General features: G+C 45.9%; 1 long non-coding RNA gene across 1 annotated transcript in view; it reads right to left on the bottom strand.

Moving 5' to 3' along the window:
- Nucleotides 1-2,474: 2,474 nt before the first annotated feature.
- Nucleotides 2,475-25,044, bottom strand: part of LOC144123144 (uncharacterized) — a 62,371-nt gene continuing 39,801 nt past the window's right edge. The window contains exons 3-4 of the long non-coding RNA XR_013313023.1: nucleotides 6,627-6,699; nucleotides 2,475-2,649 (exon numbers count right to left, since the gene is read on the bottom strand). This is a non-coding gene — a long non-coding RNA (uncharacterized LOC144123144). The remainder of the gene's footprint in view (nucleotides 2,650-6,626; nucleotides 6,700-25,044) is intronic.

The following is a 25,044-nucleotide window of genomic DNA, read 5'->3' as shown; positions in this document are numbered from 1 at the left end:
CGCTAGCAACATACACAACAGAGTAACAACTGTTGCCTGTTTCCACAGATAAGTTGAACAACGTTTTTGGCGCAGCCACGACAGAATTCATGAATTCCTCGCCACGAATATATGTCCATCCGTCCGTCAAAAGTATCAGACAGGATGTATTCCTCAAGGACTCCTCCACGAGATTCGTCACTCGCATGTATTTCGAGTGCAATAAAGGTCGGCTCTGAAGGTGCCGTGAAGACAGAGAATGCGATGGGCAAATCATCTTGAGAGCTGGTTTCCAATGCTCTAATCTCAGAGAGAGAAAGAGTTGAACTACCTGAGCAAATGGCTTGAGCTAAGCGACCGTCAATTTGGCTTTGCAGGGCGCCACGAAGGTTTGTACTCGGAGAAAGCCTCTTGCATGCGCAGAACCTTCGTTGTTTTGTGCCGCGTGAGTCAAGCGGCAGCATACTCAGCCACATAGCTGTACTTAAGGCCTGAGTTCAGAAGAGAAATTTGTATTGTAACGTTCAGCCGGGCGCATCTATGTGCAATTCACATCCACTAAGCCCGAACGCCTGAAAAATAAAAATGTATGATTTTATTGAAGTGAAACGGAGAAGTACTTGCGAAAGGTTTTGAGCCCAGATCGAAGTTCATGGAGACGACTACATGCAATGAACATCGCGAGAGTGTGTTGTAGTTTGAATCGTCGCGTGATCGGCTCTGGCGATTGCATAGATTCTCGTGTACTAGGCAGCGACGCTGATCTGTTCGCGCTGCCGTGCTTTCGAAACCCAGTGGCAGGAATACTTATTTTGTTGCTTCAGGTTTGCCAAGGGCATTCTCAAGGCCAAGAATAATAAAAAGACTAGCTAATATAACTAAGACAAAAACAAAGTAGAAGACAGTACGAGCGCTAAAATAGGATTAGCGCTCGTCCTGTCTTCTTCTATGTCTGTGTCCTAGTTATATGCGCAAGTCTTTTAAATAATGATGACACACCAACTAGCCCAAATTTCCGCCTTAATCACAAGGTCAAGGTGGTCACAATTTTCTTGGCTCGTATGAAGTAATGCTTTCACAGTAAATCCTTATAGAAAACAGGCGATAACGATTACTCTTCAATCGTTCTTTGATGTACACTGGAGTTCTAAAAAAAATTATGAGGAACAACTCTAAGCAAGAACTCGATCATGGAACTTTGAAATCAGTTTCGAAGATTTTCGACATTATAGCGCCTTTTTCGGCGCTCAAAAAATATTCTTTTTTTCAAAATTTCTGTGTTTTTTCGCGCCTTTCACTTCTCCACTCCACAAAAATTAGCATATGCTCTTTAATGCGTCAATCGTGGGTGCGTCTTGTTGCAACGCATGTCTGCTTTAGAGGTAGAGTCCGTTGGTGGCAACGAAAATACGTGAAGTGATCAAGGACGGACACGAACCTCAAAACAAACTCCAGATCTCCGTACGGCACGTATACATCGACTACTGCGAGGCAATCGTGTTGCCTGCGGTGTACTCTGGGCCGTTGTGAAGTGTGAATGTAAGATGCGAGGGATCTTCTAAGCATGCGCGCAGCTACCTTTCCTAATGCATCTCGTCTGAGCGAAAAACTGCACAAGCATTGCTCATCAAACGGCGCTCTGTACGGTCGATTATCCTTCGTTTGTTCACTGTAGGTATAATTGCAAACGACACTTCAGATGGACTCAGCCGTCGTCGTTGTGATTTATGTGTTTTATGAATTGTTTCTTGTCAGTTGTAAGAGAAAGTGTAGGCGGCACACAGCAGACTTCGCTTGAGCGCAGTCTGCTCTGTGCCGCCTACACTCTAAACTGGAAGTAGTTTAAAGGGTGTGAACTTTACTGTATCGCAACTCTCTTTTATGAAGGTGTGTGCGCTATAAGGCTATAGAATATAGCCGTATTCGGGTTCAGAATGTACAGCTCTCGGCAGAGAGTGCATGCATAAACTTCAAGACACGTCAGCCGGCTGATCGTTGTTCTCGCGGAAGCGTGTGGAGCGTTGATACCAGTTTATCTGCATAGCGAATTTGTATGATATAAATTCTCCGTAGATAACGGGCACTCGAACGAAGTGAGCTAAAATCATTTGGTGCATAAAACAAAGCCAGTTGCATTGAGCCCGCTATCTCAATATGAGCCTCCAGACCGGCGCTTTCAGCTCCTTTTTTTTTCCACTGCAATTAATAATCGTGAAAGCACACGCCGGCTTTGAACTCTCTTTAACATGCAGTCCTCCCACTCGGGCTATGAAAAGCGGCAAATCGCAACCCACACCACGGTTGTGCATAGAGCACAAAGCGCATTTACGGCGTGCCCTATGCATTGCTTGGTGACAATATCATGGTCTTGGCGTGCTAAAGGCATGTTTCAGATTTTTTTAATTTAATCCGCTGTATCACGAAGCAGACACTCAGTACCCGTGTGGTAACCTTTATTTATTGCAGGAGAGAGAAGAGAAGAGCTCTGTTTTAACGCCGCCTGAATTGCACACCTGTCTCTGCGACGTAGAAGAAGGAAATCGACGGCTCCACCGGCTCCAATCCTGGTCATTGCGCACTCACTGATTTGCTGAGGCGGCAGTATCCATGGCAATGATGAGCTCCGCTGTCGCAGTGACATGGGGGCCTGCAGGGGCCAATGCCGCAAAACTACAAGAACAATGTTGTTATTGTGAATATGTGTCAGGAGTATCTGTTTCAAAGCGGAGTACGGCAATGAACGGAAATTTTTACGTGGAAAAAAAAAACTTAGCAGGAATGACAGCTGAGCCATCATCTAGGAAGGTGTATTCCCCAGCTGGGTACACCAAAATTAATAAACTGTCAAATCACAAATGGAAGCAACCCTAAATCAATGCACTAACGTGAGTTGCGGCCCTTATTATGGTTATCCACAAAACGTAATAGTGAGTTATCACATGTTTGATGCAGTTAATTGTGACAAGAAAATGAACTCTGATATTAGAATGAAACCTAGATGTCTAGGACTCTGAGTTTCTTGCCCAAGATACTAAGAACAAAAAAAAAAGAAAAAAAAATATCATATGAAGCGGTAAATGACTCGCTTTCCGTTTTAAAAACTGATGAGGCACATTTTTCAGCTCGACAGCAACACGGGACTACCTAGCGTACACCCTTTTGCAAAAGGGTGTACGCAAGAGGACAGTTTACTCCCTTTTTACTCCCTTGTAGGCGTATTGGTATTTCGAATGTAGATCTAAGCCCGTGTATGTGCGATGTCATTTCTCGTTATCCCTTAAAGGTGCAACTTCCCTTCATGTCTCTCATGCATAAAAATAGCACAGTTGCTCAACAAATTGGTTTAAGAATTGAAAGACAATATTTGCAAGTTGTTTCGACCAATGGTTTGGCAGAGAAGTGGGGTGCGAAGTCCTACCTAAGGGCTTCGTATCAGGAGCACAACTGTGTTATGTATTCTTACTTCAGTGTTGTGAATGAGTTAAGCAGCTTTTATGTTAATAAAATATTACGTACAGAAACATAACAAGTCAGTTTAGTGATGGTAAAATCCTTATATTTAAAGCTCAACAATGTTACAAAGTTTTTCCCAACTAAGGATAGCCTCGTACAACTCTGCACTACCGCTTATAAAAACACAAAGAACACCAAGGAGGCTACTTAGCGAAATATGAAAACAAACTGAATGACATGCTTGATAGTTCGGTGGTCTTCCCCACGTAAAAATATGATGGGCAGGTACATAGCTTTACGTTTCCCGGCACTTGAAGCAAGTAGGATGCGTGTCCTGCAACTGCACAAAGTATAACGAACTTCGCGTAGCCGAAATCATCCGAAGCCCTCCACTACTGCATCCCTCATAGCCTGAGTTGCTTTGGAGCGTAAAACTCCATAAATTCAAACAATGTTCCAGTGCACGTGCTTACCAGAGAGCTTTATTTAAGAGAGAAACTGTTGCGACAGAGTGACCGGAAACTTGAAAGCGAGAGCTCTTGGATACACAAAGCCTTTAGTGGCGTCTTTGAGGGCTGATCAAATGACACCACTTTCGCGGCTCGGTTTCTTTGCTCGCTTACCAGCTTCTGACTGTACATTTCGTTTCGACACACCACGGGTAGGCAACAGACCATTCGACGTTCCTTTCAAGGTGGCGTTGAGAGTCGACAGGCGCGGCGTTCTAAAATTCATTTTCTTGGCGCATACTTTGCCGCTTATTTCTAGGGGTCACTGATTGTCAACACGAAAGGTGCATGGCTCAGCATCATTACGCATTTGAGGAGGCGGCCGTATTTGTATTGTCATACGTTTTAACGAAAAAATCCTAATACTGAATTCTTGTTGCTCTACATAATGCCTACAGTTTTATGTTTGTTTTTATGCACATAAAATTTTTGGGGCAAAACTGAAGACTCCTAAATAAATAGTTATCATATAATTCCTAGTGGAAAATCAAGTAGGATCCACGCACTATATGATTAACTTCTGCAGTACTAATGATAAATATGTGAGTCAGGTCATTTATTTTTTTGTATGCCTTAGCCTAAAAAGGAGTTGTAAGTTTATTTTGATGTTATAATAGAAGCAAGTTCACGCTGAAAGAAGGAGAGTTTATGCTTACATTTTACTCAGGCGGACAGAATTTTGAATCACTTTCCAGTCTCCGATCAAATGCCTGTTTGCCTTCATTTCTAACTTCACCTTTTGCGAGCCGACAGCTCAGGAGTGAATGCTTCCGTGGCATGCTTATTCTCTCGCGCATCGGTTTGAACAGAGTAATTTATTGTGAACTCTGGTGCCAGTGCCAGCCTCTCGGTTCCGTTCAGTACGGCTTATACGTGCAGGCGAGTTCCCAGTGTAAACATAATTTTACTGGGATAACATGGGCATCAATAAATTAAGTAGCCTTGTTAGCGGTATGAAGACATTATAAAATTCCTTCTTTGCGTTAACTGTCCTATCTATCAATGTAAATATTTCACGTAAATTTGACGTGTAGTGGAGGTGATTTTCTAGAAGAAGGTTTTGTGTCAATTTTAACCGGTAAAATACTCCAATCGGATCATAGTTTCTCCAAATTACCAGGAAGAAAATGTCGTGCCGCCGTCTATGTGATTTTTTAAAGAGCACTTACTTCATTGGCGGCACTTCATCTGCAGCTGGAATGCTGGCAGACGAGGATTCTAATTTCGATCGGGCAGTCTTGCGTGGAAAAGATTAATTATGCCTCACGACGGGCAGCAGCGCCAGACAAGACTAACGTCCTTGCGCAGGTAATATGATTTTAGTATTGAGTTTTCCAATTTAAACATTTTATTTATTACAAGCTATAGACCAATATGCAAACTTACACCGCATACATTCAATGTTTTCCTCGAAGAGACGGCTATTGTTACAACTGAATCTACGCGTCATGCCGAACAATAGCCGAGCGAAATCTCAAACATCATCTTCCAGGCATTCATGCACATCTCCTCAGCAGTTGAAGTGCTGCTGCGCCAGTTTTCTTCCCAGGTACTATTAAGCAACTCCATGTTAATAATAATAATAATAGGTTTTTGGTGGAAAGGAAATGGCGCAGTATCTGTCTCATATATCGTTGAACACCTGAACCGCGCCGTAAGGGAAGGAATAAAGGAGGGAGTGAAAAAAGAGAGGAACAAATAGGTCCGTAGTGGAGGGCTCCGGAATAATTTCGACCACCTGGGGATCTTTAGCGTGCACTGACATCGCACAGCACATGGGCGCCTTAGCGTTTTTCCTCCATAAAAACGCAGCCGCCGCGGTCGGGTTCGAACCCGGGAACTCCGGATCAGTAGTCGAGCGCCCTAACCACTGAGCCACCGCGGCGGGGCAACTCCATGTTCCAGATAACGCTTTTCTCCTCACAGGCGCGCCATGCACTTGCACCATGATTCCTCTGCTATTCATGGCACCAAAACACAAGTACGAGGATTGCATCGTTTGCTTGGAGACCAAGTAGAATTAGGATTTCATGCACATACATTTGGCAAAAGCGTTTGCAATGATTCAGCTACTGAGAAGAATGAAGAATGGCTTGCACTGATTGTGCTTTAAAAAGCATACAAGTGACGATATTTGTCACGCGTAGTCCGGCGCACAACACACAATGGGTGTTCAAGATATTATCATCATGGTTAGGTGGGTGAAAAGGGCGCGGACAACGCAGATATTAAGGGGATCCGCAGTTATGTAAAAGGCATCCAAGAGAAGGCTGTCTAAAATGCTGTAACGTTGCGCGCTTGCACCTCAACATTCCTGGCGTTTAAATGTTTCTAGCAGTTCGACGCAATCACAGACGCAGAATGCAGCAAATGTGGTGCCGACACTTCTGGCCCCAACGTGCAGAACATTTCACGCCACAGGGATAAACTTTCATTGCGTTGAACGTTTGCATGACCACAAATAACATTGTTGAACGTGGAAAAATGAATTTTAAGACTATTCCTGCTCGTCGGTAAGTTTCGCTAAGTATCGAAAAACTAATTTTGGCAGGTCTACGCATTCCTCGCCATAAATAGTGAAACGTGAATCTGTGATATGGCAAACTGTAAGCGTACAAGCACCTCTATTATGTGGGATGCAGTATGCATGCAGAGAGCAGTGCAGAATATAATAAAAGAACATACAGCCCCGACACAGGGGTGCTCCCGTTGTTCCTCTTCACTTGGCTCTTTGGGACAGTATGTACTGGCTGTAACACTGAAAAGGGAGAGAAACAGTAAAGGAGAAGGTTGAGACTTTAACATTTGTAGTGTAGCACTTCCTGCCTTATGATTAAAACCACTCGTAGGTTTGCTTTTCTCTCATTTCTTCCTGCTAACCTGGTACATAATTGCGGGTACTACTGAGAGTCGATTCCTCCGATTGAAGAAGTGAGGTTCCAATGTGACAAGTTATCAGAAAGCTGCGAGTGGTCAGCTAGAACAGAAGAGAAAGACGGAAGACGTCTTCAGTGTATCCGGTGAGCCGTGATGTACCAAACTGCTAGCGAAGAAGCGAGGAATCAGTTTTGCTAGCGCTTAGTGAACACACAGACAAAGAACACAAATACACAGGACAGTTATGTAAACGGCTTTGTCTGTGTGTTCACTAAGCGGTAGCAAAAATGATTTCAAACGCTGTCCAACTAGCCCAAGTTTCCGCGTTAAGCAGAAGCGAGGTTTTAATTTGGCAAGTTATCAGGAAGCTGTGAGGGGTCTGCTAGGGCATAATTGAGAAAGACGGAAGACGTCTTCAGCGTATTCCGTGAGCCGTGATGTTCCAAACTGCTAGCGAAAACGAGCAGATACCAGGTTCACTATTTTTGGCTTAGTATGAAAAAATCACGCCACCTGAACTACTCAGCCCGGAAATTAACAACTTTGCGTTGCGCCGAAGCCAGCTGTCCCATCCTGTAATGAGAAACTCCAGGGCTTCCCTTCCTCGGTGGTCTATCGATGAACAAGAATTAGAAGAAGTAGTTGTTCACTAAAACACAGCGAAGTCTCTTACTGTAAGTCAGCGCGAGGAACACCTGTAAAAGCATGTCCCTAAATTTTTGTATGTTCACAAACAGGGAAGTGTCTTTCCAAGCCAGCGATCAACGGCTTAATTTTTGCTTTCCAAAGCTGAGTTAGTGCCCTAGGCCACCGTAGTATATTTATTAAGTAGAATGTTTACTTCCGACCGAGAGAGAAGTGTGTTTTCTATGTTACGAGGTAAAGGAACGGATGAGTGAGTAGCTGGTTGGTCTTCTAGTGGCTCAGATTTTCAGACGAGCGAGAAAGTTGGTTAGCTACGCGAGCAAAATGAACCCGAGCTATTGGCCCCTGTTTGTTATGTTGGTGGGCTCAACCAGGAGGTCCACTAATGCTTGATGGAACAGAATGAGCAACAGAAGCTGATATGCAATAAGGCTGAACCACAGCCATCGCTGAATATTTCACGCAGTCTATGCGCGTAGCTATGCATGTCATGATGCGGCAAGAAGCTGCTTCCGACGTGTAAGGTGCAGCTGAACGTAGAAATACTGCCTAAGGCGGATTAATTTCGAGTTAGATTTAAACTTCGGGCAGGCAACGGCGTAATGGGCAAAATGGCGAAAACCGTATATTGTGGACGGTGGTAAAGGACGGAGCGCAAGACGCCGCGAAGCATTTATGCATTTTAAAGCGCGCTGAAAAATCGACCACTCCACGAGAGGCGTGGCCACTTGCTGGACACGCGCCAGCTGAAAAGCACTGTAAGATACAAAAGGAGTCGCAAGAGGCACAACATTTATTACTTTCAGAAGGCGAGGAAGTGGGACATCCTGTGTACCCCTGTAACAAGCACTGCTGGCAAGTTAGAACAGGCTCTTAACGCAATAGTTCATGGTGCTCGTCGGAAGTGTTTTTACTAAGCCGCCGCGTTAGATCAGTTGTTATGGTGGTCGGTTGCAACCCGAAAGACGGGGATACAATCCCCACAAAATGAAGGCAAAATGCCAGAGGCACCTGTACTGTGTGCTCTGTAAGAGTAAGTTCAAGAAAACCCCATGTGCCCAAAATTATTCGAATCCCTCCAATTTGGTTTCCCTCATAGCCTGGTTCGTTTCGGCATTTTCATCATCCTCATCAATGTGACTACGCCTACTCCAAGGTAAAGCCTTTCCCATGCCTCACCAATTAACCCTGTCCTCGGCAAGCTGTGGCCATCGTAGCCCCACGAACTTCTTATTCTCTTCCACCCACCTAACTTTCCGGCGTCCCCTGCTACGCTTGCCTTCTATTGGAATCCAGTCCGTTACCTTTGAGGAGCAGCCGCTAGCTAGATTCCCATTACATGCTCTGCCCAAGCCAATTTCTTCCTCTTGATTTCGACTGAGATGACATTAATCTGTGTTTGCCTCCTCATCCGCTTCACCGGCTTCCGGTCTCTTAACATTTCATCTACCACTTTTTTCAATACCTCGCTGCGTTGTCCTTAAGCTGAACCCTCTTCTTTCGCCTCCACGTTTCTGCCTCATAAGCGAGTACCGGTAAGATACAGAGGTTGGGTACTTTTCTCTTGAGGGATATTGGTAAGCTGCCATTCATGACCTGAGAGAACCTGCCCTATGCGCTCCACTTCATTCCTATTCTTCTCGTTATTTCCCTCTGATGATAACAAAACATGCCTCTTTCGAAGGTCGATCAACATAAATACTTAGGCATAACATTTACATCTAACCTCAAATGGGAAACACACATAGCTAATATTACATCTACTGCACTGCGAAAGCTATTGTATCTAAAAAGGCGCCTAAAGCTCGCTCTAATGAATATTAAGCTTCTTGCGTAACAACATTTGTGAGACCTATTTCAGAATACGCTAACACAGTTTGGTTTCCTTACACAGCAACATAGCTAAATTTGAAGGCGTACAAAGAAAAGCCGTAAGGTTCGTTCACAGCAAATACCGTCCTACTGACTCACCCTCGCGTCTCTTAGCTTGTTCAGGCCTTAACACACTATTGTCGAGAGCAAAACAAGCTCGACTTAAGTTCCTTTTTAGAATTCTGCATTGTCAGTATAAAATGAATACCACCCAGTACATTTCATATTCGCAAGCTAGAAAAACACGGTATCAACACGAGCATACGCTAACTAAGTATTCTTTCTCTAACGACACATTCAGGTACCCATTTTTTCCTCGCGTGATCAGAGAATGGAATGAACTTAGCTCATCATTAACAACAACAAATTCATTATCCGGGTTTGTTTCACAGTTAGAGTTAATCACAAAAGTTTATTAAGATCTTCTAACGTTTGTTCGCGATTCTATTTTTGGTAGCACTCTCAATAAGTAGAATTGAAATGCAGTTGCTTCTTTAAACTTTCTCGTTTTTGCTTATGACTATGACGGGCACAGTTGTCATTATATACTACGTTGTTTTCTATTGTATGCTTCTATTACCTTGTCTCTTGTATTTTGATGAATAATGTTGTTTCTTTGTGATTTGTGTCACTCACACGTATACTTGTATGCGTAGAAGAATTCATTTTTTATGCCCTTCTGCTAGGCTCTCGGCTGAGAGAGGCAGTATTGTAAAATAAAAATAAATAAATAAATAAATAAATAAATAAATAAATAAATAAATAAATAAATAAATAAATAAATACGAATTGGTGGGCACTGCCAGCCCTAAGTAGGCGTATTTCCTTAAAACTCCTAGCACCTCGTTATTAATTGTGAACTGTTCTCATGCAAGACCGTTGATGATGATGATGAAATAACTTTATTTGTACCCGTCAAGGAATCAGAGGGCGACAACGACGAATCTTGACCGCCGTCATCTTCCTCCCCTTTCAGCAGGCTGGGATCCCTTGGGATTCAGCGGTGTCCAAAGCCAGACGGATGACTTCTTTTTGTTCTTCTTTCTGGCTGGCCATTAAAGCCTCCCAGCATTATTGAGCATTATTTTTGGTTTGCCTCCCGTTGAGCATTATTTTTGGTTTTCTGCGTGTTAATTTTAATACCGTCCCTTGTACTCTGCCTGTCTGACTCATTCATCATGCTTTGCAGCTCATCTCCTGAGTGACATAGCAATGAAATGTCATGAGCGAATCGAAAATTACAAATGTATTCTCCATTACTTTTATTCTCAATTCTTCAGAATCCAGGCCTTAGAACGCTACCCGTAAATAGGCGTTGAATAGCATTGTCGAGATCGTATCCCCAGATCGTGTCTCCCTGTTTGACACCCTTTATTATTAAATTTTATTGTTAACGTTATGAACTATGGTAGACACGGAGTTATATCTTCCAGTATTTTCACACTAAAAACTTGTGCACCCTTATTCCAAAATACATGCATGACTGCTGAAGTTTTCACTGAATCAAATGCTTTCTCGTAATCAATGAACGCTTTATATCGAGGTTGGTTATATTCCGCGTATTTCTCTGTCACCTCACTTAGAGTGTGTATATAGTCGCTATGGTGTAGACAATAATAATAATAATAATAATAACAATAATAATAATAATAATAATAATAATAATAATAATAATAATAATAATAATAATAATAATAATAATAATAATAATAATAATTGGTTTTGGGGGGAAAAGAAATGGTGCAGTATCTGTCTCATATATCGTTAAACACCTGAACCGCGCCGTAAGGGAAGGGATAAAGGAGGGAGTGAAAGAAGAAAGGAAGAAGAGGTGCCGTAGTGGAGTGCTCCGGAATAATTTCGACCACCTGGGGATCTTTAACGTGCACTGACATCGCACAGCACACGAATGTGTAGATAACTCAGTTCCTGCAATAACGGCGCTCACCCAGCGCAATAATTCTAACCCTAACTGCGTTGGGGAAGACAGGGTCTAGATGGCACAAAAGCAAATTTCTTTATTCGAAAAAGTTTTCAGCTTCTCTTGTACGTGCCCTCTGAAATTCAAAGGAAAGGGCGAGTGATGCTGCCGTCTTGAAACCTTACTATTTTGTGTTCAATAGGGTGTTGTTGGGGTCCATTGAATTGTCGTTTTATTAGCATGACACGCCCAGTACAAGCGACCCCTTTCACTTGTCTCATCGGAGTCTCCTAAGACCACATTCACTATTGTGGAGCCTCTCTGATGGATATCGGGCGTCTGAGGTTGAAAGGTGAGCTCGTACTTCAGCACCCTTTGAAATGGCGAGCTCGTAATGTGATGCTACAGGAGCCATCCACGTCGCTGCGCCTCCAGCCCAAAGTCTGGGTGGAAAAATTTGTATTCATCGTCTGCAGAGTGTTCATCGTCTGTAGAGAGAAAACTGACGCCAACCAAAATCTTTTACCTTTACCCAACGCATCGGTACCAACTTGGTCCACTCTTAAGCGGTGACTAAAGTGAGCCAGCAGCAGCAGCGGGTTGCTTCCTTCTCTCTCCCTTTGTTAGCACGTGGCGCAGTCCACTAATGTACGTGGAAGGGAGCGTTACTGGAGTCCTATTTGTCGCCTCCTTTGTGAGCCGGATGTGCCATAACTCCACATGTGGCCTCTTGAACAGGTTTGGCTCCACGGCCAAGACGCTCACCTCCTCGAAGGTTATCCGGTGGTCGGCGCGCTCGCAGTGTTAGGCGAGGGGGTTGGCTACTGAATTCATTACCCGGATGACATTTTCGCATTTTTACGGCGATGTATGAAGCCGGGCACTCTGAGCATAGGATTTTGTAGACAACACTCGGTTGTTTTTCTCTTGGGACGTGGTCTTTTGGTCGTAGTAAGAAGCGGCTGATTGTCCAAACAGGTTTTTCAGCCACGTAGAGTCCATGCTTTCCGATAATGCGTGGTAATTCCTCGCTGGTTCCCCTCACATCATCATCAGCCCTACTACACCAACTGCAGGGCAAAGGCCTCTCCCATGTCTCTCCAATTAACCCTATCCTTTGCCAGCTGCATCCACCCTTTGCCTGCAAACTTCTTAATCTCATCCGCCCATCTAACCTTCTGCCGCCCCCTGCTACGCTTACTTTCTCTTGGAACCCACTCCGTTACCCTTAAAGACCAGCGGTTATCTTGCCTTCGCATTACATGCCCTGCCCAAGCCCATTTCTTTCTCTTGATTTCGACTAGGATGTCATTAACCCGTGTTTGTTCCCTCACCCACTCTGCCCGCTTCCGATCTCTTAACGTTACACCTATCATTTTTCTTTCCATGGCTCGCTGCGTTGTCCTTAACTTAAGCTGAACTCTTTTCGTTAGCCTCCACGTTTCTGCCCCGTAGGTGAGTACAGGTAAGATTGTGCTGTTGTACACTTTCCTCTTGAGGGAAATTGGTAAACTGCCACTCATGATCTGCGAGAATTTGCCATATGCGCTCCACCCCATTCTTATCCTTCTAGTTATTCTCTCTCATGATCCGGATCAGCTGTCACTACCTGCCCTAAGTAGACGTATTCCGGCACAATTTCTAGGCTCTCGCTGCCAATTGTGAACTGTTGTTCCCTTGCTAGGCTGTTGAACATTACCTTGGTTTTCTGCATGTTAATTTTTAGACCCATCGATCTGCTCTGCCTGTCTAACTCGTTGATCATGATTTGCAGTTCACCTCCTGAGTGACTCAGCAAGGCAATGTCATCAGCAAATCTCAGATTATTTAGGTATTCTCCATTTATTCTTATTCCCAACTGTTCCAAATTCAGGCCTCGAAATACCTCCTGCAAACATGCGGTGAACAGCATTGGCGAGATTGTGTCTCCTTGCCTGACGCCCTTCCTTATTGGAATTTTATTGCTGACTTTATGGAGGACTATAGTAGCTGTGCAGTTGCTATATATATCTTCCAGTATTTTGACATAAGGCTCTTCTACCCCCTGATTACGCAATGCCTGTATGACTGCTGAGGTTTCCACTGAGTCGAATGCATTCTCGTAATCAATGAAAGCTATATATATAGGTTGGTTATATTCTGCGCATTTCTCTATCACCTGATTGATGGTGTGAATATGATCTATTGTAGAATATCCTTTACGAAAGCCTGCCTGATCATTTGGTTGATTAAAGTCTAACGTTGCCCTGACTCTATTAGCGATTACCTTAGTAAATACTTTGTAGGCAACGGATAGTAAGCTGATCGGCCTGTAATTTTTCAAGTCCTTGGCGTCTCCCTTCTTATGAATTAAGATAATGTTTGCATTCTTCCAAGCTTCTGGTACAGTCGAGGTCATAAGGCATTGCGTATACAGGGTGGCTAGTTTTTCTAGCACGATGTCCCCTCCATCCTTCAACAGATCTGCTGTTACCTGATCCTCCCCAGCTGCTTTTCCCCTTTTCATTGCTTCTAAGGCTTTCTTTACTTCATCTTTCGCTACTGGCGGGATAACGCATTGCTGTGCACTGCTGTCTTTCTCATTAGCGTTCTGATTACATTGGCTACTGTACAGGTCTGTGTAGAACTCTTCGGCTACGTTAACTATCTTATCCATATTGCTAATGACATTGCCCTGCTTGTCTCTTAATGCATACATCTGGTTTTTACCTATGCCTAGTTTCCTCTTCACTGTTTTTAGGCTATCTTCGTTCTTTAGAGCATGCTCAATTCTCTCCATATTAAACTTCCTTATGTCGGCTACCTTGCGCTTATTTATTAACTTTGATAGCTCCGTTAGTTCTATTCTATCGGTAGTGTTAGATGCCTTCATGTTTTGGCGCTTCTTAATCAGATCTTTCGTCACCTGAGATAGCTTCCCGGTATCTTTTCGAACTGTCCTGCCGCCTACTTCTACTGCGCACTCCGTAATTATTGATGTCAGGTTATCGTGCATTGAATGAACATCAAGATCATCTTCCTCAGTTAAAGCCGAGTATCTGTTTTGCAGCGCTATCCTAAACTCCTGTGCTTTCCCTCTTACGGCTAACTCGTTAATGGTCTTCTTCTTCGCTAGCTTCTTCCGGTCCCTCTTCAAGTCTAGGCTAATTCTAGACCTTACCATTCTATGGTCGCTGCAACGCACCCTTCCGAGGACGGCCACATCCTGAATGATGCCAGGTTTAGCGCATAGTATGAAGTCTATTTCATTTTTAATCTCACCATTGGGGCTCTTCCAGGTCCACTTCCTGTTTTCTCGTTTGCGGATGAAGGTATTCATGATCCGTAAATTATTTCTATCCGCGAATTCGACTAATAACTCTCCCCTGCTATTTCTAGAGCCTATCCCATAGTCACCTACCGCGTGGTCGTCAGCCTGCTTCTTGCCCACCTTCGCATTGAAGTCGCCCATCAGTATAGTGTACTGCGATTTTACTCTATTCATTGCTGATTCTACGTCCTCATAGAAGCTTTCAACGGTCTGGTCATCATGGCTGGATGTGGGTGCGTAGGCCTGCACCACTTTCAGCTTGTACCTCCTATTCAGCCTAATTACTATAGCTGCTACCCTCTCGTTAATACTGTAGAACTCCTCTACGTTGCCAGCTATATCCTTATTAATGAGGAAACCCACACCTGGTTCTCGTCTACCCTCTAACCCGCGATAGCACAGTATGTGTCCGTCCTTTAGTACTGTATACGCCTCACCTGTCCTCCTAACTTCGCTAAGCCCTATCACATCCCATTTAATTCCCGCTAGTTCCTCGAACAGCACTGCTAGGCTAGCCTCACTAGCTAAAGTTCTAGCGTTAAACGTTGCCAGGTTCAGATTCCAATGGCGGCCTGTCCGGAGCCAGAGATGCTTAACACCCTCCGCTGCGTCACAGGTCTGACCGCCGCCGTGGTCAGTTGCTCTGCAGCCGCTGGGGACTGAGGGCCGAGGGTTAATTGGTTTGATCATAGAAGGTTGTGGCCAAGTACTACACCAGGGTGGCCAAATCCTGCTCTGGTGAGAGAGTGCGTTGTCGGTTCTGGTCACCGAGATAAGGCCGCACTCCAGGCCTGATTATGCAATTCCATCGACACGCGGATTTTTTTTTTTTTAAACCCGGTGGAGCAATGCGCGGCACCAGGATTTGAACCCCGGTCCTCTTGCACGCGAGGCGGATGTTCTACCTCTACGCCATCGCTGGCTCATCCCCTCACATATGGAAGCACAACGCGCACGCGTTTCGTTGTTTCATTGTTCGCTAGTTCTCTTGTCCTCCGAGCTTCACGGCGACCAACGCGTTGAATAAAGATACGTATGTAGCCATTCTTCTGTAGGTCGGCGAGAACGGTGGCTTCTGCTTTTTTCTCCGCTTCGGAGGAGCAGATTCACTTTGCTCTTCTCAGGAGAGAGGAGACGAGGGATCCTTCCATGTCCGACAACACTTAACCGATAATAACATAATAAATCCACTTAAACATAACTTTCAACGGCGCCAGTCAACAGTAACACTATTAGTAGAACTTACGCATGACTTCTGAGGGTTTGGTGATCGCAAGCGACCGATAACTGTATATTTCTCAATTTTTGCGAAGGCCTATGGCAACTTAACTCCAAGATGAGGCATGTTTCAAAAGAGAATAACTGGTACGATGTACAGTTCGTATTCATCACCGCAAATATGTCCAGCACATGTCAATTAAGATTGGGGGTACCGCAAAGTTCGGTACTTGGACTTTAATTGTTCCTGCTCTACATTAATGAAAAAAAGGGCGAACAGGTTGATTAAATTAGGATTATTTGCAGACGACAGCATCATTTACATCCACATTGAGACAGTAGACGACCAATTTACATAATTAGTACTTGGGTAAGATCAGTGACTGGTGAAAATTATTGAAAGCGTCATTAAGCCGCAATAAATCAACATTCATGACTACGTCACACAAACGTCCACCGCTAGAGTTTGGTTAATCCGCAGAAGGAAACACGTTCCCACGCACAAATGAATTTTGATACCTAGAGATGACTGTGAGCTAGAACTTTCATTGGGGGCCACGTGTCCTGTCCATCGTTGTTAAAGCTAATAAGAAGTTAGGCTGCCTCAGGTGAACACTAAATTTTACCTGAAGTGAAAGAAATCTAACTTCATATAAAACGTTGGTGTGTCCAATGTTAGAGTACTCATGGGAAGTGTGGGACACGAAAAGCAATGTGTTTGCGCAGGAATTGGAACATATTAGAGACGAGCATTGCGTTTCATATTTTCGCACTTCGGGAGGAAAGATTCAGTAGCTCCTTTCCAGAGTTGAGCCAATAGACGATATGCGCCATCCCTTGGCGCTCCGAGAACAAGGCCAGCCATGTTGGTTTGGCAGAGAAAACGAAACCGCTGCCCAACGTTGGAGTTAACCCGGCTGCGCATCGTTAAAAATGTGCAATGCCGACGCACTGTTGCGCTATGTTGTGCGCTCTGGGAGGACGCTCCGATGGGTGCAGGAACCAGGTACGTTTAAGCTTCTTGCTTATTTAATTTTTTAAATTTGTCCCAAGGTTTAATAACATCAAATGCTACGCGAGGTAACGTGTGGCAGCAAGCCTGCCAGTGCGAAGATTCTTCTTACTGCGCTCATTTCTCAGACAGCTTTATGGGTAATTTGCGTATGAATTAAAATGCGGGCCAGGGCCTTTGTTCTGTGTGGACAAAATCTGAAGTCGATTCCGAGCATTTATTAACTTGCCGATAGCGCGTAGCGGTCGGACGTGAACATACCGACGACGACTTAAAGAACTTAATAGAGGAGGCAAAATTTTTCAGCTGGCCAAGGCGTGTGTTGATCAAGCCTGCAGTCCACGCGAAGAAGCGCTTTAATTAATTTGCGGGAGATCGCGGCCATGAGCACTCAGTGCGCTTTATCTACTAACCTCGGTCGCTCACGCCCCGGCGAGCTAAGAGCACTCACAGAATCATACGTCCATTACTGCTTATTTTTCTACGTCCCCTGTTCATGTGTTCTCAAGACCAATTACATTCAGAAGCGCTAAAAATTTCTATCGAACGATGAGCTGTTGCTAAGTTCCACGCGCTGTTTTCCTGTAATGCTGTGCGGTCGTGGTCGCATGTTATGCCCCTTAATGTGCCTTGGTGATGTAATACAAACAGTTGATAAACACTGATGTTTGGAAGTTTTATATTTTCAGGATTCCTGCAATCGGTATCCGCGGCTGCAAAATATTGTCGGCGCGGACATCTGCATCTTTGATTAAAATATTTTGAATTATATATGCGCATACTTTCTCCTTGATTATGTCGACTGCTCGCAGCGCAAAATAGAGTCCAACTGCGTCTTCCAAAGATGCTTAATCCTCGTTGAATAAACACTAGCAACAGCGCAGGGCTCTGAAAGCGGTGTCACTGAAAACCGCAGATATGCATTGCACATTGCAGCTAAAGGAATAATATTGCACTGCTTGCCGAGGGTCTTCTATGATTGAAGTGTAATGCACGCAGCTGCTAGAGTCAGAGCGCACGACAGGTCGAACATGATCGACAATGAACGACTCAATTCGACAAAAAAGATTTATGAATACGCTTTCTTGGGTACAAAGATTGCTTGTGCAGCCTAGTAATACATGTACTGGTATGTAAAATAGGTGCATGAGGGTGACAAACAAGCTGCTAAACTAATTTCTAAAGTTGCCCTCACTATTACAGTTAGTGCACTGCATGCCGCTGTCTGCACTTCGCGACCTTTTGCGTAAGGTCCCAGACACCTAAGGAGCGTGTGGGGGTAGCGGACTCGGTCACAAAGGAGATGCCCTCGAGTCAGCGAGGCAAGCTCAGCCGGAGAACAGCTACCATACGACAAGGAGGTTGGTCGTTTCATGCCGACCTTTCACCGGTCGCAAGCCAGATAATTGGTCGGAGCCAATGGTTCACAAAACATAACAAAGTTTATACAGCGAAGAGACGACACAGAGGATTTCGCAATCACTCGTACGAGCGCATACAAATTGATTTACTAATACAATGCAACTCGTCCAAAGTAACACTTGAGAGAGATTACAATTCAACAAAATCTTTGCACCTAAAGTGCACTAACATAGAGAGAGACAATCAAACAAAACACAATTTGATCACCGTGCACTGCGTTTGTCCGACGACCTAAGGAGCACGACGGGGCCGATCCGCAGACTGGCGCATGTAGCCTCGATGGTCCGTGGCTGGGCGAGTGGTGTTCTCCCGGGAGTCTAGCGCTCGTGCTTCTAGGAAGCTTAAACGGCGGCTCGGGCTAACAGACAACGGTTGAAGCCCCTCATTTATAGGCGCAGTCCGCGTCTGTTTGTTCGCGCCAAGGCAGGCGCGCACATACACGCAGTTTCAACTTCACAAGCTCCTTCACATTCTTACGCCGGGCGCGCGACCCAATTGGTCGAGCGCGGAGACAGCCTTCGAGAAAAATCTGGGTCCTTCTTGCGATGCGAAGATGTTGGCGCGAGAACGAAGGGGAGAGGGTATCCTTTTAGCGCTGTCAAAGTCACGCCCTCTCCGTCGACGTGAGTAGAAACTACTCAGACATTGTAGAAAAATCAATGCCGCACGTGGCCGTGTTTCCGTTGGCGCCGCTTCGGCGAGCTGAATGGAAAGGGTAGCAGCACACGCAAAGTTACGCGATCTCCGGGGATCCTTGCTAATACAACACAAAGAGGGAGCACACAAGTTCAAGGCATTCCTGCGCCTATATTTCCGAATTCGGCGTAAGCTGTCGGCTCGGCATAATCTTGCCCCGCTCGAGATTTCGGAGGCGTTTGTGGCTCGCTTTCTAACTCGACTTTGAGTTTTCTTCCTTTCGCGCGTTCTGCTCGTTTTCCTCTTTCCACAGAGTTTTCTCTTCCGAACGCAGTTCTGGCTCTGCTTCCTACTCGTACCCCTCTGAGTATTTCTGCTCAAACTTCGAGCCGTTGCTCTTTTCCTTCGGCTAGGGCGTCTGTTGAGAGCAGATGTTAGGCCAGTTCGCTCATGACGACTCCACTTGTCGTGTGCTTCTTCTCGGCGCGCACTTTTCTGTTTGCGCTTACGCTTCTGCACTAAGTCCGTTCTGTAGGTTGGGCTCGTTTGTGTCAGCTTCTGTTTAACTTTGCTGCCATGCTCATGCAGCTTGCTTGCAACCGACTGAGCGGTCTTTAGATTGGTTCTCTGTTGTCCGGGTTTCTTTCTGACCTTTCTCTAAGGTCTGTCCTGTTAGACAGCATCTGGTTGGCTGTGCACGATTCGTTGCCCTTGCTTTTTACTTTCTTCCAAGATGTTCTACGGGGCACGCCCGGTTCATTTTCACTTGCATCATCCGAGCTGGGTTCTCGCGGTGAAGCCACTGGTTCAGATGCTTTTGGTTCTTTGAGCACTGAGCATTTTTCCTGAGATCCTCTCCTGAGCTCGTCACTTTCTGTGCACTCGTGCTTCATTCCTTGCACTGCACTTTCGCCTTTCTCACAGGCAAAATTTTCATAACCTTCCTCATTGGGAAAGGCCCCCTCACTGCTCGAGGGTTCACTCGGAACAGATTCCGGTTCTTCACTGAAGGTGCTCTCCTCAGTGGCAAGCGCGTCAGAGCTTTCGCACTCTTTGACATTTGACCTTTCTTTCTCACGGTCACTACTGCAACAATTAGGCGTGCAGTACTCTCACTTTTCGGTGAAGCTCCTGCTTTCATTTCCATCTTCAGGCGACTGCCCTAAGGTTTCCTCTGAGTGAAGCGCCAGGCTGACCTTCTCTTCAGTGCCTACTACCTCGGTAGTAGCTACACTATCACTTTCCTGAGGAAGCGACACTCTGGTCTGGCCCTCACCCACTTCAATCTTAGCTGCAGGAATTGGCTGTTCCTCAACGAAACTCTCACTACTGGAGCTATTTACAACCTCTTTCGTGGTTGCTTACAAATCAGACTCGCTAGTCTTCCACCCGGCCTCTCCGGAAATAAGCCCCACTGGCTCCCTGACGTTGTTCAAACGCCGAACTTCAGCAAGCTTCCTCGCAAGAATTGCATACTCTCTTTGAAATTCAGTTTCTCACTACAAGGCGAGCTTTACGGCTTCTTCTCGTCTCTTCTGCAATTCTCGTTCTCTTTCTTCTCTTTCTTTTAGTTCCTTTTGTCTCTTGTTCTCAGCTGCTTCTCTTGCGCGCTGTCTTTCTCGCACACCGGATTCTTTAGTGCGCTGTCTTTCTCTCTCTCTTTCTTCTTGTTTTCTCTGCCATTCTCTTTCTCTCTTTTCTCGAACCTCTTTTCATTTTTGGCCCACCCACTGAAAAAGTTCAGCTCCCTTCAGACTTTTCTGAAGGCCTAGCTTGGCTATCTCCTTGAGATTCATTCTGACCTTGAACTCTTCAGATGCAGCACATAACGTCTGCTCTGTGAACCTCTCCAACCGCTCCAGCGCGGCAACTTACAATATCGTTCTGCTGCTAAACGCTCATTTACGAACTCTTCGTAAACTCTTTCCGAAATTTTCTCCGTTCTCTGCGACTACAAAGTACCAAACACGGGTCGCGGACGCCAGAATATGTCACCACTTCCCGCACTTTTGCTTGCGCTCCCAGACACCCTTAGAGCGTGTGTGGGTAGCGGTCTGGGTCACAAAGAAGTTGCCCTAGACTCAACGTGGCAAGCTCAGCAGGAGACCAGCTACCAAGTGTCAAGGGGGTTGGTCATTTGGTGCCCAGCTTTCGCCGGTCGCAAGCCAGAGAATGGGTCGGAGCCAAAGGTCCACAAGACAAAGTTTATACAGTGAAGAGACGATACAAAGTATTTCGTAATCACTCGTACGAGCGCATACAAGGTGATTTACAAACACAATGCAACTCGTGCAAAGTAACACTCTACAGAGATTACAATTCAACAAAATCTCTGCACCTAAAGTGCACTAACACAGAGAGAGACAATCGAACAAAACACAATTGGTTCACCGCGCACTGCGATAGTCCAACGACCTGAGGAGAACGACGGGGCTGATCGCAGACTGCCGCACGTAGCCTTGATGGTCCGTGGCTGGGCAAGTGGTGTTCTCCCGGGAGTGGAGCGGGCGTGCTTCTCGAAAGCTTAAACGGCAGCACGGGATAACAGACAGCGGTTGAAGCCCTTCATTTATAGGCGCAGTTCGCGTCTGTTTGTTCTTCGCGCCAATGCAGGCGCGCACATACACGCAGTTTCAACTGCGCAAGCTCCTCCTTCTCGCACCGGACGCGCTACCCTATTGGTCGAGCGCGGAGACAGCCTTTGAGAAATTTCTGGGTCCTTCTTTGAATGTGAAGACGAAGGCACGAGAGCGAAGGGGAGAGGGTATTACTTTAGCGCAGTCAAGGTCACGCCCTCTCCGTCGACGGTGAGTAGAAACTACTCAGACATTCTAGAGAAATCGACGCCGCGCGTGGCTATGTTTTTAGTGTGGCGCCGCGTCGGCGAGATGAGTGGAAAGGGAAGCAGCACACGCAAAGTTTCGCGCTCTCCAGGGATCCTTCCCCGTGTTTTTTTGTTTTATTTTACCGCGCGCGGGCGCGATTGCTTACGCGCAGCGCCGTTGTTTTCGAATGTGCGCCGAATTTTGAGAGCCGCCCGTCCAGCTCCCGCTTATCAAGCGGCGCGTGTAAGGAAGATATGCTGGACATGCGCAGAAGCGACCCACGGGGGTTGAATCCTCATTTTAAAAGCTTTGCGCACCTAACGGAAGTTAAGGGGCCACTCGCGGCGTTGAGAGTCCTTTTCACGGCGGCAGCGCTGGCTGGGATCCTTGGTATGCGAGTGCTTGCCTGGGCCTTCGCGGCTGATTTCTTTATATATTCCTGGACTGGTTGCGGGAAATATATACATATTTATATTCATAATATTGTTGTATCCGTCGTTCTTGTTTCAGTTTGGTTCGTTTCAGTGTACATATCGTCATCGTCATTCAATATGATTTCCTATATAAGTGGCTTTACTGTGACGAATAAAGGAGAGTTTTTTTGCATACTGCGCTTGTGTGGTCCAGTGCCATGCGTCTGGCCTGAACCAGACACCACATATTGGCGGCGAGGGTCAGTATCGGAGCCATGCCGATCGGGCGTTTCCCAGCACCGCCCCCTTTCTTGCCTGCACCCGGTGACCCGGCTGTGCCTTGGCAGCAGTGGAAACGCGTATTCCTGAATTTCCTGGAGACCATTGGCGGCGATGAACTGAAGCTGAAGTGTTGCAAGGCAATTCTGCTAAACTCGCTCGGGGTTGAAGGCCAGAGAATATTCTACAGCATCCTTGCACAAGGAGCAGACGTGACCGCGGACGCCAAGACCGAGGACAAGGTGGACCAGTTCAAGGACGCGCTTGCTGCACTGGATACGCATTTCGCGAGCTCTAAGAATGATTTGGTGGAGCGGCGCTGGTTTCGCCAAAGACAACTGCCTGGTGAGACATTTCAAGCATTTACAAACAGTCTTCGGGACCTTGCGTCTACTTGCAATTTTGGCAGTGCTACCGATAGCATGATTCGAGACCAATTACTGGAATGCACTTCGTCACGAACAACCCGTGAACGCATGCTTTATGAAGGGTCGTCGCTTACACTGCAGCGTGCTGTTGACATCGGGAAGAAAATTGAGCAAACACAGCAAGAGCTCGGGGAATTCGCGCATAGCACTGTGAACAAGATTCAAGATGTGGGAAAAAGGTCAGACTCTGAGCAAGGAAGTTGCTACAGGTGCGGCTCGTCATCGCATATGGCTACCTCGACTGCATGTCCGGCGAGGAACAAGCTTTGCCACTCTTGTGGAAAAATTGGTCACTTTTCAAGCATGTGCAAATCGAAGAAAAAGAAATATGCCGTTCGAAAGCCCGAGAAGGCCAACGCCGTCACGGTACTTCAAATCGGTGACCGTAATGCGTCGGCGAAAGATAGTCGAGCCAAGATTTCTATCGGGAAGATAAGATTGTCGTTGATTGTCGACGCAGGCGCTACGGTTTCTTTGCTCAGTAAAGAGCACTACCACAAATATCTAGCCAACACGTACTCTTTGCGACCGCCGACTGCCAATTTGTGTAACTATTCCGGAGAACAAATCAAGTTAAGCGGTTGCTTTCTTCCTGCCGTATCTTACAAGGGAAACAGAGCCAGTGTGCTTTTTCATGTCACAACCAAGGGCACTTCGCTGCTGGGGCTTGATGCCGTTCGGAGCCTGGGAATCTCTATCAACGACTCAACCTTGAATTGATGACAGGTGACATGCCCTGATTCACTGCCTTCAGAATTCACGCACCAGTTTGCGCACTTGTTCACGGAACAGTTAGGGCATGTGAAAGGCTTTGTTCACCATGTTAAATGCCGTTCATCTGTGAAACCAGTCGTTGCGAAACTCCGACGCATGCCGCTCACGCCACGGCAACAGGCATCGGTAGAGATACGTCTGCTGGCCGAAGATATAATTGAACCTGTCGACGCATCGGAGTGGATTTCACCGATCGTCGTCGTGAGGAAGAAGGACGGTTCAATTAGGTTGCGTGTGGACCTACGTGAAGTGAACGAGGCAGTGATTGCCGATGCTTTTCCTCTTCCGCATACAGAGGAACTACTTCATGAACTAGCTGGAGGAACGTGCTTCTCAAAGCTCTACTTAGCGTCGGCATACCACCAGCTAGAACTGACTCCGGAAAGTCTGGGACTAGCCACCTTTATCACACACCACTCAGTGGAAACCTCAGCAGTCATACAGGCATTGCGTAATCATGGGGTAGAAGAGCCTTATGTCAAAATACTGGAAGATATATATAGCAACTGCACAGCTACTATAGTCCTCCATAAAGTCAGCAATAAAATTCCAATAAGGAAGGGCGTCAGGCAAGGAGACACGATCTCGCCAATGCTGTTCACCGCATGTTTACAGGAGATATTTCGAGGCCTGAATTGGGAACAGTTGGGAATAAGAATAAATGGAGAATACCTAAATAATCTGCGATTTGCTGATGACATTGCCTTGCTGAGTCACTCAGGAGGTGAACTGCAAATCATGATCAATGAGTTAGACAGGCAGAGCAGATCGATGGGTCTAAAAATTAACATGCAGAAAACCAAGGTAATGTTCAACAGCATAGCAAGGGAACAACAGTTCACAATTGGCAGCGAGAGCCTAGAAATTGTGCCGGAATACGTCTACTTAGGGCAGGTAGTGACAGCTGTTCCAGATCATGAGAGGGAGATAACTAGAAGAATAAGAATGGGGTGGAGCGCATATGGCAAATTCTCGCAGATCATGAGTGGCAGTTTACCAATTTCCCTCAAGAGGAAAGTGTACAACAGCATAATCTTACCGGTACTCACCTACGGGGCAGAAACGTGGAGGCTAACGAAAAGAGTTCAGCTTAAATTAAGGACAACGCAGCGAGCCATGGAAAGAAAAATGATAGATGTAACGTTAAGAGATCGGAAGCGGGCAGAGTGGGTGAGGGAACAAACACGGGTTAATGACGTCCTAGTCGAAATCAAGAGAAAGAAATGGGCTTGGGCAGGGCATGTAATGCGAAGGCAAGATAACCGCTGGTCCTTAAGGGTAACGGAGTGGATTCCAAGAGAAAGTAAGCGTAGCAGGGGGCGGCAGAAGGTTAGGTGGGCGGATGAGATTAAGAAGTTTGCAGGCAAAGGGTGGATGCAGCTGGCAAAGGATAGGGTTAATTGGAGAGACATAGGAGAGGCCTTTGCCCTGCAGCGGGTGTAGTAAGGCTGATGATGATGATGATGATGAT

Source organism: Amblyomma americanum, chromosome 3 (genome assembly GCF_052857255.1).
Source record: "Amblyomma americanum isolate KBUSLIRL-KWMA chromosome 3, ASM5285725v1, whole genome shotgun sequence".
Taxonomy (NCBI): Eukaryota; Metazoa; Arthropoda; class Arachnida; order Ixodida; family Ixodidae; genus Amblyomma; species Amblyomma americanum.
This window is presented reverse-complemented; position numbering and strand designations above follow the sequence as displayed.